Consider the following 12,807-nt stretch of genomic DNA (forward strand, 5'->3'; position numbering starts at 1 on the left):
TGTCCCAGATTAGACTTTGTATAGTGGAAAGCAAAGAGAAAACAGTAGAAGAAGGGGAAATCCTACCAGCATCTTCAAGAGATACTATAGCATTAACTACATACTGACTATCAGAAAATCAACTAAATACAGAATCTTTAAACATCACAAAAGCTTGTAAAACTGCATTAAGCTCTACCTTTTGAGCTGATTGTTTGGGTACTAAAAATGTAAAAGTTTGATCAGGGGTAACTACTGCTGCTGTACCATTATTTGACCCATCAGTGAATATATTTGGAGCATTCATGATAGGTGTTTTTCTTGTCATTTTTGGAAAAACTACAGGATGCAAAGACCAAAAAGACAACAAAGGATTAGATGGTAAGTCGTTATCAAATGAAACATTAGATTTGCCCATGATTATTGCCCAAGTATTTAACTCATTAGCTAACTCATCAATTTGATCCATAGTATATGGAGTAATAATTTTATTGGGAGAAATCCCAAACAATAACAATAAATAATAAAGGCAAACTTATATCAATTCTATCCAAATGCATATTTTCCATATATGTTTCAATGATTTTTAATGCCTTTCTTGCTTCAGGCGTTAACATTCGGGGTGAATTTGGATCTGATGGACCTTTTAGGATATCAAATAAAGGTCCCAACTCTCCTGTTGGTATACCTAAATAAGGCCTTATCCAATTTATGTCTCCTAATAACTTTTGAAAGTCATTAAATGATTTGAGTTGATCTACTCGTATTTGAATTTTTGGTGGACGGACCATGGTTGAGGATAATAGAACTCCTAAATAATTAATTGGAAAATTTAATTGTACTTTATCTATTGCTATCTCTAGATTATAATTTTTTAATAAGTTTGTAAGTGTGGCATAACATTCTAGCAATGTGTTTTTATCTTTGTGTGCTAATAATACATCATCCATATAGTGAAATATTTGTAGTTCAGGATTTTGATTTCTAAGTGGCTGGATTACTTTGTTAACATAAATTTGACACATAGTTGGGCTGTTAGCCATCCCTTGAGGGAGTACTTTCCATTCATATCTCTGATCAGGACCTTCATGATTCAGTGCAGGGATAGTAAATGCAAAACGTGGACTATCCTCAGGATGAATTGGAATTGAAAAAAAACAATCTTTAATATCTATAACTAAAACATACCAGGTTTTTGGCAAAGCAGACAACTGAGGAATCCCTGATTGAGCAGGTCCCATAATAACCAGCTCATTATTAATGGCTCTTAAATCTTGCAATAATCTCCATTTACCAGATTTCTTTTTGATGACAAAAATGGGAGTATTATGGGGAGATACAGAAGGTTGTATATGTCCTTCTGCTAATTGTTGTTTGACCAGGTCATGGGCTGCTTGTATCTTTTCTTTAGTCAGGGGCCACTGAGGAACCCATACTGGTCTTTCTGATTTCCAAGTAATTTTTATTGTCTCAGTGGCCCTTTCTGAAAATCCAACCCATGTCTGTCTGTTCCTTGATCTATTTGTATTGGTGCTGCTATACCTTGTTCTTGTTTTTCTAATCTTTTTCCTTTCCTAAAACCTTGTCTAGTCATAATAGTGGGTGCATTTTGGTTGATGTTATTTGTTAATGTCAAACCTAATTGATCTAGGACATCTCGTCCCCATAAATTTACGGGAAGATGATCCAATACATATGGCTGTATAGTTCCTTCACATCCTTCAGGATCCTTCCAATCTAATACCATTGCACTTCTATGGGGATTAGTCGCCACTCCTAGGCCTCGAAGCGTTTGAGTGGCTTGTTGTAATGGCCAATGTTTTGGCCATTCTTGACGAGAGATGATGCTAAGGTCTGCACCTGTATCCAGTAGCCCATTAAATTCATGTCCTTGAATATTTAGTTTTAGCATGGGGCGAGAATCTAAATTTAAAGAAAGCATAGCCCAATGTACACCTGTGGAGCCTAATCCCTTGGAACCTCTTTCTACAGTACGACTGGAAAATTTATCATGTAGGCTGGGTATTATTAGTAACTGTGCTATTCTATCTCCTGGTGAAATTACTGATATACCCTTTGGAGAACTGGCTATAATTTTTATTTCACCTTCATAATCGGGATCAATTACCCCAGGACTTATCATAAGTCCTTTTAGAGTAGAAGAGCTGCGTCCCAATAATAAGCCTACTGTTCCTTTGGGAAGAGGTCCTTTCACCCCTGTGGGAATGATTTGAACTCCCATCTCTGGAGTTAGTACTGCTCTGGCGGAGGCGCAGATGTCCAACCCTGCGCTCCCTCTGGTTTGTCTGATGAGGGATCTGATGGACAATGTGTCCTGGGCACTACCCTGATGGGGTTGCTGGGTTCCTCCAGTGCTCCGTATATTTGTGGTTTGGGGCCCCGGAGCATTGGGCCCCCCTGTCCATTTTTTGGCAATGGAGCCCAATGCCTTTCTCCACGATATCGTGGATAAACACCTGGTCCTTGTTCGTTTTTTGATAATGGAGTACCCTCTATGGTGGTTTGAGAACGGCATTCATTAGCCCAATGTCTCCCTCTACGGTATCGTGGGCAAATACCTGGTATTCTACTCCTTTGATACCTAGTTTTGTTAAACCCTCCTCCAATGGGGCAATTCCTTTTAAAATGTCCTGTTTGTTCACAATTGTAGCATGTTCTTGGCCTGGCATCTAAAGCCTGTTTTACTGCAGCTGCCACAATTTGCCCTTGTTCATTAATGTCTCTGGCATCTAAAGCCTGTTTTACTGCAGCTGCCACGACTTGCTCTTGTTCATTAATGTCTCTACATAATTTAATATATGTGTTTAAATCTTCATGTTTCCATGGTCTAATGATATCTCTGCACCAACGATTCGCTTGCTCATAAGCCAGGTGTTTTAGTAATGGCATTGCTTGTTCTGTATTCCCAAAAACTCTGGTAGCTGTTTGAATAAGCCTATCTACAAATTCAGCATAAGGTTCATTAGCTCCTTGTATTACCTTAGATAATTGACCTTGTAAACCTCCATGTCCTTGTAAAGTCTTCCATGCCTTAATTGCATCTGCAGCAATTTGTGCGTATACGCCAGGATCATATGCAATTTGTTGCTGCTGATCCTCATAAGGTCCCTTTCCTAACAACATATCTAGATTTCTCTGAGGATAACCAGCTGCTGCATTTCGCCTAGCCGTCTCCTTGCAAAATTCCTCATTGGCAACCTTCCATAACAGGTATTGTCCTCCATTTAGCACAGCTTTACACATATTAGCCCAATCTGCTGGCGTCATGTTCAAGTTGTTAATGGATTCGACCAAGCTTACAGTGAAGGGTGCTTGAGGACCATAGGTTGTTACAGCCTCTTTTAGCTGCTTCACTGTTTTGAAATTTAAAACTTGGTAAAATCGCTGCCCTCCTGCCTCAAATACAGGGCATGTTAATATTTGAGATCTTGTCTCAGGATCCCAACTATCAACTGCGGGGGTTGGGGGCCTCCCAGCATATGGAGGTGGCGCTGTTGGTTGGACACTTTCGCCCTCTGGTGATAGAAAGGTGTTAGTAGCAGTCTCCTGTAGAGGTGGTGCTGTTGGTTGGACACTTACACCCTCTGGTGATAGAAAGGTGTTAGTAGCAGTCTCCTGTTGTACCTTTCCCCCTGATGGCTTTTTCTGTTTTACACTTTCTTTCTCTGTCTGACTAACTTGAGAGACCTTCTCTTTTACTTGAATCATTATGTCTTCTCCTTCCTCTACCATTGTCTGAACTGAAGGCTTTGGACTAAGCAAACAAGATATGAACGTCCACAATGGCAATGTGCCAACTGGCAGAGTCCCTGGGCTTTTCTTTTCTATTCTTTTTAAATCTTCACCATGATGGTTCCATTGTGATATATTTAACAACTCCTCCTTAAAAAGCCATGGGCTACATTTTTGTATTGTATCAACGTATGCCCTGATTGTTCTTGATTTTACTGAGATGCCTCCTTCCTCTAACAATTTACTTAACACTCTTTCAGTTTGTTTTTTACTAATTTCTGATCCCGTATTTCTACTATAATACAACCCAACAAGATGACGCCAAACAAAACCGAGACAGAATGAAATAAAAAGGGAACAACAAAAAGTCATTATAGCCTTTCTATCCTCCTGACATGGGCATCCGTCCTTTCTCCCTATCTGTTCCTCAGACGTAAATAGTTTTTCCTCAGATGTGAGCGGTTTTTCTTCCGTCTCACTCATCTCCAGGGACAGGCAACTTAAAACAAAAGTGAAACAAAATAACAAAAGAAGAATCTTAAAATGGCTACCCATCCTCTCGCCCTGCCCTCAGGGGCGAGCAGTTTCACTTACCCTCAGTCGCTCCCCGTGCGAGCCACCAAATGCCGCAGTCTGGCTGGGCACAATCAGGAGCCACTTGTCAAAAGAAACTAACTTTATTTTTAGAACCACACACGACAAACAAAATAGTCTCTCAGGAAAAACCCTCAGAGCCTCAACTGCCACCACCAGCTTTCCCCAAGCCTCTCTCTCCCACACAAGCTTCTCTCCACCTCCCACAATCCTCCTGCTCTTGAGGCCGATTGGCTGGGTCACGTGGGCGGAGCCAAAAAAGTCCCCCAATGAGCAGCTCCGTGGTCTGAAAGGGCAGGGAAACAGCCCAATGAGCATCACCGCAGAGGAGCCAATCAGCTAGATGTTGCTGTGGCCGAGGAGCCAATCAGCTAGATGTTGCTGGGGCTGCTGTGAGCCAATCGTCAGCCGGCAGCTGGAAGTTTGCTGGCAGCTGGAAGTTTGCTGGGGCCCCTTCGGCTGTGGCTCTCAACATCTCCCCCTCTCTGTTTAAACAACAAGCATGTGGCTTAGGGACCGTGCCTGTTAGGCAGTCCAATTCAACATATGGTCCTTACCCGTCATCGGATGAACTGACCTCTAGGCGTCAGCCTCCTGTCTTAGGTTGGTACCACTGCAATTGGATCATACCCGTCACTGACTACCGGTCCAGCATACAGCCATACTTGTGGATAGGCCTTTGCACCTGTGGGGGGGTGAGGTTCTTTGCCTCACCTCTGTTGGCCCCCAAATTTTAGACCATCACTAGTAGAGGAGGATGCAAAATGCCATGACATTAAGCCAATTGAGGGCTCCTTTGAAAAATTGTACCACCGGTGACATCATCAGCAAAAATACTCCAGCACTACCACAATTCGCTGTACCAACAGATAGTTCACAATGCATACAGGTGAGCTCACAATGTGTCCAGGCAAGTTCTGCAAGCAGTTCAGTGATGGCTATTGTAGAAGCTGTAGATTGGTTTTATCTTTCACTTCACCAGCACTGGGATGAAGATAGGAATTCTGGCAATAATGGCTAAAGAAAAAATTATGTAACATTACAGAAGGCACTAAAAGAAAACAATTTTCTTAACAATTTACATTGTCTTCACCGGCACTGGGATGAAGATAGGAATTCTGGCAATAATGGCTAAAGAAAAAATTATGTAACATTACAGAAGGCACTAAAAGAAAACAATTTTCTTAACAATTTACATTATCTTTAAGAGAATTATTAAATATAATGAAAAGGAAAGGTGAAAGTAAACAGATCTGTTAACCTTCTTTTTTGTTTACATATTAAAACAATCCTCAACAGTTGTTTACCCAATTTAAATTAAACCATATAAATCATGTGAAAAAAAAATATTTGGATCCATTTTATCATGAGCGCTCATCATATATGATATATGGACATACGTACATTCAAACATATAACACAAAACACAAGTGTGCACACATAATATAATACATACAACACATAACATTATAGTAAAGGCCTTATAACTTTTTACAGGTGAAATCTCCATTGCAATGCTTAAAAACTCTATAGTCAAAAAATAGAACTGATCAGCAAAACATTAACCTAGGTCTGTATGAGCTCAAAAAACAAAATAGAACTTCATGATATGGCAAAGGGCAATAATAAAATAGATATTGAAAAAAGCATCCTGGTTCTGTTGCAGATGTAAGAATAGCCAAACTGGAGTTTTGGATATCAGTTGTTATGGATTTGAGCCAAATCATCTTCTTTTTGGTCTGTAGAAATCGCTTTAGTTAATCTTTCTGGAATCCAAATCGGCTGCTGTTCTCCCTGTGGAAACACATAAACAGACCCCCGACTCCAGACAATCACTGGGTCAGGACCTTGGTTAATCTCTCTGGAATCCAAATCGGCTGCTGTTCTCCCTGTGGAAACACACAAACAGACCCCCGACTCCAGACAATTACTGGGTCAGGACCTTTCCATTGTCCTGTTAGAATATCCTTCCAAAGTACCTTGGGCTTATGTACATTTTTTGGACACATATGCCTTTCTGCAGCACTAAGTCCTGATGAATCCAAATTTAAAAAGTTTAGAGTAAAAAGGGTTATTTTAAGTTTATCTTTGGGGAATATATACCCCTTCCCAATTCCTTCTTTTTGCTTTAATAAGTACATTTTAATAGTTTGATGAGCTCTTTCAACTATGCCTTGTCCCTGTGGATTGTATGGGATTCCTGTTATATGAGTAATGCCAAATGTTGAGCAAAATTGTTTAAAAGAGGTAGAAGTATAACCAGGGGCATTATCTGTTTTTAACTGTTTTGGAACACCCACAGTGGCAAAATTTTGTAAGCAATGAGCTATAACATCTTTAGTTTTTTCTCCGGCATGAAGGGAGCCCATCAAAAATCCAGAAGAAGTATCAACTGTAACATGCAAGTATTTTAATTTTCCAAATTCTGGCAAGTGTGTGACGTCCATCTGCCAAATATGGTTAGGTATCAATCCTCTAGGATTGACTCCAAGATTAACTTGTGGTAAAAAGGTCACACAATTTTGACATTGTTTTATTATTTGTCTAGCTTGTTCCTTAGTTATTTTAAAACGCTTTTGTAAAGTATTAGCATTGATATGGAACTTTTTATGAAAATTTATAGCTTCTTCTAGTGTAAATATGTATGTCATGTGTAGTTTTATCTGCTAAATCATTGCCCAAACTAAGGGCTCCAGGCAATCCTGTATGTGCCCTGATATGTCCTATAAAGAATGGATCTTTTCTGTCCCAGATTAGACTTTGTATAGTGGAAAGCAAAGAGAAAACAGTAGAAGAAGGGGAAATCCTACCAGCATCTTCAAGAGATACTATAGCAGTAACTACATACTGACTATCAGAAAATCAATTAAATACAGAATCTTTAAACATCACAAAAGCTTGTAAAACTGCATTAAGCTCTACCTTTTGAGCTGATTGTTTGGGTACTAAAAATGTAAAAGTTTGATCAGGGGTAACTACTGCTGCTGTACCATTATTTGACCCATCAGTGAATATATTTGGAGCATTCATGATAGGTGTTTTTCTTGTCATTTTTGGAAAAACTACAGGATGCAAAGACCAAAAAGACAACAAAGGATTAGATGGTAAGTCGTTATCAAATGAAACATTAGATTTGCCCATGATTATTGCCCAAGTATTTAACTCATTAGCTAACTCATCAATTTGATCCATAGTATATGGAGTAATAATTTTATTGGGAGAAATCCCAAACAATAACAATAAATAATAAAGGCAAACTTATATCAATTCTATCCAAATGCATATTTTCCATATATGTTTCAATGATTTTTAATGCCTTTCTTGCTTCAGGCGTTAACATTCGGGGTGAATTTGGATCTGATGGACCTTTTAGGATATCAAATAAAGGTCCCAACTCTCCTGTTGGTATACCTAAATAAGGCCTTATCCAATTTATGTCTCCTAATAACTTTTGAAAGTCATTAAATGATTTGAGTTGATCTACTCGTATTTGAATTTTTGGTGGACGGACCATGGTTGAGGATAATAGAACTCCTAAATAATTAATTGGAAAATTTAATTGTACTTTATCTATTGCTATCTCTAGATTATAATTTTTTAATAAGTTTGTAAGTGTGGCATAACATTCTAGCAATGTGTTTTTATCTTTGTGTGCTAATAATACATCATCCATATAGTGAAATATTTGTAGTTCAGGATTTTGATTTCTAAGTGGCTGGATTACTTTGTTAACATAAATTTGACACATAGTTGGGCTGTTAGCCATCCCTTGAGGGAGTACTTTCCATTCATATCTCTGATCAGGACCTTCATGATTCAGTGCAGGGATAGTAAATGCAAAACGTGGACTATCCTCAGGATGAATTGGAATTGAAAAAAAACAATCTTTAATATCTATAACTAAAACATACCAGGTTTTTGGCAAAGCAGACAACTGAGGAATCCCTGATTGAGCAGGTCCCATAATAACCATCTCATTATTAATGGCTCTTAAATCTTGCAATAATCTCCATTTACCAGATTTCTTTTTGATGACAAAAATGGGAGTATTATGGGGAGATACAGAAGGTTGTATATGTCCTTCTGCTAATTGTTGTTTGACCAGGTCATGGGCTGCTTGTATCTTTTCTTTAGTCAGGGGCCACTGAGGAACCCATACTGGTCTTTCTGATTTCCAAGTAATTTTTATTGTCTCAGTGGCCCTTTCTGAAAATCCAACCCATGTCTGTCTGTTCCTTGATCTATTTGTATTGGTGCTGCTATACCTTGTTCTTGTTTTTCTAATCTTTTTCCTTTCCTAAAACCTTGTCTAGTCATAATAGTGGGTGCATTTTGGTTGATGTTATTTGTTAATGTCAAACCTAATTGATCTAGGACATCTCGTCCCCATAAATTTACGGGAAGATGATCCAATACATATGGCTGTATAGTTCCTTCACATCCTTCAGGATCCTTCCAATCTAATACCATTGCACTTCTATGGGGATTAGTCGCCACTCCTAGGCCTCGAAGCGTTTGAGTGGCTTGTTGTAATGGCCAATGTTTTGGCCATTCTTGACGAGAGATGATGCTAAGGTCTGCACCTGTATCCAGTAGCCCATTAAATTCATGTCCTTGAATATTTAGTTTTAGCATGGGGCGAGAATCTAAATTTAAAGAAAGCATAGCCCAATGTACACCTGTGGAGCCTAATCCCTTGGAACCTCTTTCTACAGTACGACTGGAAAATTTATCATGTAGGCTGGGTATTATTAGTAACTGTGCTATTCTATCTCCTGGTGAAATTACTGATATACCCTTTGGAGAACTGGCTATAATTTTTATTTCACCTTCATAATCGGGATCAATTACCCCAGGACTTATCATAAGTCCTTTTAGAGTAGAAGAGCTGCGTCCCAATAATAAGCCTACTGTTCCTTTGGGAAGAGGTCCTTTCACCCCTGTGGGAATGATTTGAACTCCCATCTCTGGAGTTAGTACTGCTCTGGCGGAGGCGCAGATGTCCAACCCTGCGCTCCCTCTGGTTTGTCTGATGAGGGATCTGATGGACAATGTGTCCTGGGCACTACCCTGATGGGGTTGCTGGGTTCCTCCAGTGCTCCGTATATTTGTGGTTTGGGGCCCCGGAGCATTGGGCCCCCCTGTCCATTTTTTGGCAATGGAGCCCAATGCCTTTCTCCACGATATCGTGGATAAACACCTGGTCCTTGTTCGTTTTTTGATAATGGAGTACCCTCTATGGTGGTTTGAGAACGGCATTCATTAGCCCAATGTCTCCCTCTACGGTATCGTGGGCAAATACCTGGTATTCTACTCCTTTGATACCTAGTTTTGTTAAACCCTCCTCCAATGGGGCAATTCCTTTTAAAATGTCCTGTTTGTTCACAATTGTAGCATGTTCTTGGCCTGGCATCTAAAGCCTGTTTTACTGCAGCTGCCACAATTTGCCCTTGTTCATTAATGTCTCTGGCATCTAAAGCCTGTTTTACTGCAGCTGCCACGACTTGCTCTTGTTCATTAATGTCTCTACATAATTTAATATATGTGTTTAAATCTTCATGTTTCCATGGTCTAATGATATCTCTGCACCAACGATTCGCTTGCTCATAAGCCAGGTGTTTTAGTAATGGCATTGCTTGTTCTGTATTCCCAAAAACTCTGGTAGCTGTTTGAATAAGCCTATCTACAAATTCAGCATAAGGTTCATTAGCTCCTTGTATTACCTTAGATAATTGACCTTGTAAACCTCCATGTCCTTGTAAAGTCTTCCATGCCTTAATTGCATCTGCAGCAATTTGTGCGTATACGCCAGGATCATATGCAATTTGTTGCTGCTGATCCTCATAAGGTCCCTTTCCTAACAACATATCTAGATTTCTCTGAGGATAACCAGCTGCTGCATTTCGCCTAGCCGTCTCCTTGCAAAATTCCTCATTGGCAACCTTCCATAACAGGTATTGTCCTCCATTTAGCACAGCTTTACACATATTAGCCCAATCTGCTGGCGTCATGTTCAAGTTGTTAATGGATTCGACCAAGCTTACAGTGAAGGGTGCTTGAGGACCATAGGTTGTTACAGCCTCTTTTAGCTGCTTCACTGTTTTGAAATTTAAAACTTGGTAAAATCGCTGCCCTCCTGCCTCAAATACAGGGCATGTTAATATTTGAGATCTTGTCTCAGGATCCCAACTATCAACTGCGGGGGTTGGGGGCCTCCCAGCATATGGAGGTGGCGCTGTTGGTTGGACACTTTCGCCCTCTGGTGATAGAATGGTGTTAGTAGCAGTCTCCTGTAGAGGTGGTGCTGTTGGTTGGACACTTACACCCTCTGGTGATAGAGAGGTGTTAGTAGCAGTCTCCTGTTGTACCTTTCCCCCTGATGGCTTTTTCTGTTTTACACTTTCTTTCTCTGTCTGACTAACTTGAGAGACCTTCTCTTTTACTTGAATCATTATGTCTTCTCCTTCCTCTACCATTGTCTGAACTGAAGGCTTTGGACTAAGCAAACAAGATATGAACGTCCACAATGGCAATGTGCCAACTGGCAGAGTCCCTGGGCTTTTCTTTTCTATTCTTTTTAAATCTTCACCATGATGGTTCCATTGTGATATATTTAACAACTCCTCCTTAAAAAGCCATGGGCTACATTTTTGTATTGTATCAACGTATGCCCTGATTGTTCTTGATTTTACTGAGATGCCTCCTTCCTCTAACAATTTACTTAACACTCTTTCAGTTTGTTTTTTACTAATTTCTGATCCCGTATTTCTACTATAATACAACCCAACAAGATGACGCCAAACAAAACCGAGACAGAATGAAATAAAAAGGGAACAACAAAAAGTCATTATAGCCTTTCTATCCTCCTGACATGGGCATCCGTCCTTTCTCCCTATCTGTTCCTCAGACGTAATAGTTTTTCCTCAGATGTGAGCGGTTTTTCTTCCATCTTACACATCTCCAGGGACAGGCAACTTAAAACAAAAGTGAAACAAAATAACAAAAGAAGAATCTTAAAATGGCTACCCATCCTCTCGCCCTGCCCTCAGGGGTGAGCAGTTCACTTACCCTCAGTCGCTCCCCGTGCGAGCCACCAAATGCCGCAGTCTGGCTGGGCACAATCAGGAGCCACTTGTCAAAAGAAACTAACTTTATTTTTAGAACCACACACGACAAACAAAATAGTCTCTCAGGAAAAACCCTCAGAGCCTCAACTGCCACCACCAGCTTTCCCCAAGCCTCTCTCTCCCACACAAGCTTCTCTCCACCTCCCACAATCCTCCTGCTCTTGAGGCCGATTGGCTGGGTCACATGGGCGGAGCCAAAAAAGTCCCCCAATGAGCAGCTCCGTGGTCTGAAAGGGCAGGGAAACAGTCCAATGAGCATCACCGCAGAGGAGCCAATCAGCTAGATGTTGCTGTGGCCGAGGAGCCAATCAGCTAGATGTTGCTGGGGCTGCTGTGAGCCAATCGTCAGCCGGCAGCTGGAAGTTTGCTGGCAGCTTGAAGTTTGCTGGGGCCCCTTCGGCTGTGGCTCTCAACACTTGAGTAGCTTCCACATTTTGGCCTTGGATACTTTTTAATAGTCATCTGTCAGGAGTGCATGGGTAGCAGAGCCTAACAAGCAAGCCTGTATTTCTCAATACGGAACCCAGGGTGGCAGCTGTGCTTCCTAAGCCAGGGCCTGGAACATTTCCAGGTCACTGTCTCCCATCTGAGGTTGTAGGCCCTAGGATATGGAGGTGCCTACCTTTGGGGGTTTTGAAAAGTGTGGACTCAGGTCCAGTTTTTGCCTTAATTCAGCCTAAGGCCTTGACCTTCTTAGTATCTTGGTTCCCCAGTGCAGGATGACTGTGGCATCCTACCAGGTTGCTTTGCTTTTTAACTTCCCTTGCAGTCAGGGATACCTCAGAGCACCCTCAGGCTTGATTTGCTGGGAGAGTATGCACTGAGTACTGTCACCCAGGAAGCTCACTTGGTCCCTTGTGTTTAGGATTTTTACTGGAGTTGGTCTTGGAGGAACCCTTGTGGCTGACCTGGGTGGTTCAGGCACCAGGCACCCGGCACCCCAAAGTCCATCTAGTTCCATGTGGCCCAAGGCCCCCACTTGCATCAAGGCATCAGCATAGATTACCTGGCTTGGGCCTTAAAACCCTGGTGAACCAGACGTGCTCATCAGGCAGGATGTTCAAGGGCCTTAAAGGTCATCCTCTAGGAGTCAGGCAGGACCCAGACTCAACTTTGGGATGTTCAGGCTTTGGGTTTGTAAGTTTGTTCTATACTGTGTCTCCCCCTTAGTTTCGGCCCCTTAAGGATTATCCTCAGTCTTGGGAGCACTCCTGTGCATTCAATCTGGATGTCTGTTTTAGTTGTTCCTTAGGCTGGGGGTAGGGTCCAAGTTACTTAGTCTACTGTTTTTGGAAATAAGACTTCTACCCTTTCCTCTTGCCAACATCCTTGGAGACCCTTGATTTAAGAAAGA

General features: G+C 41.1%; 1 protein-coding gene across 2 annotated transcripts in view; it reads left to right on the forward strand.

The window, feature by feature from the left end:
- Ccnq (cyclin Q) overlaps window positions 1-12,807 on the forward strand; it is a 32,395-nt gene that overhangs the window by 18,524 nt on the left and 1,064 nt on the right. The window lies entirely within an intron of this gene.

This window comes from Marmota monax, unplaced genomic scaffold, assembly GCF_021218885.2.
Source record: "Marmota monax isolate L192 unplaced genomic scaffold, Marmota_monax_Labrador192_F-V1.1 WCK01_AAM20220418_F8-fsc00142, whole genome shotgun sequence".
Lineage (NCBI taxonomy): Eukaryota > Metazoa > Chordata > Mammalia > Rodentia > Sciuridae > Marmota > Marmota monax.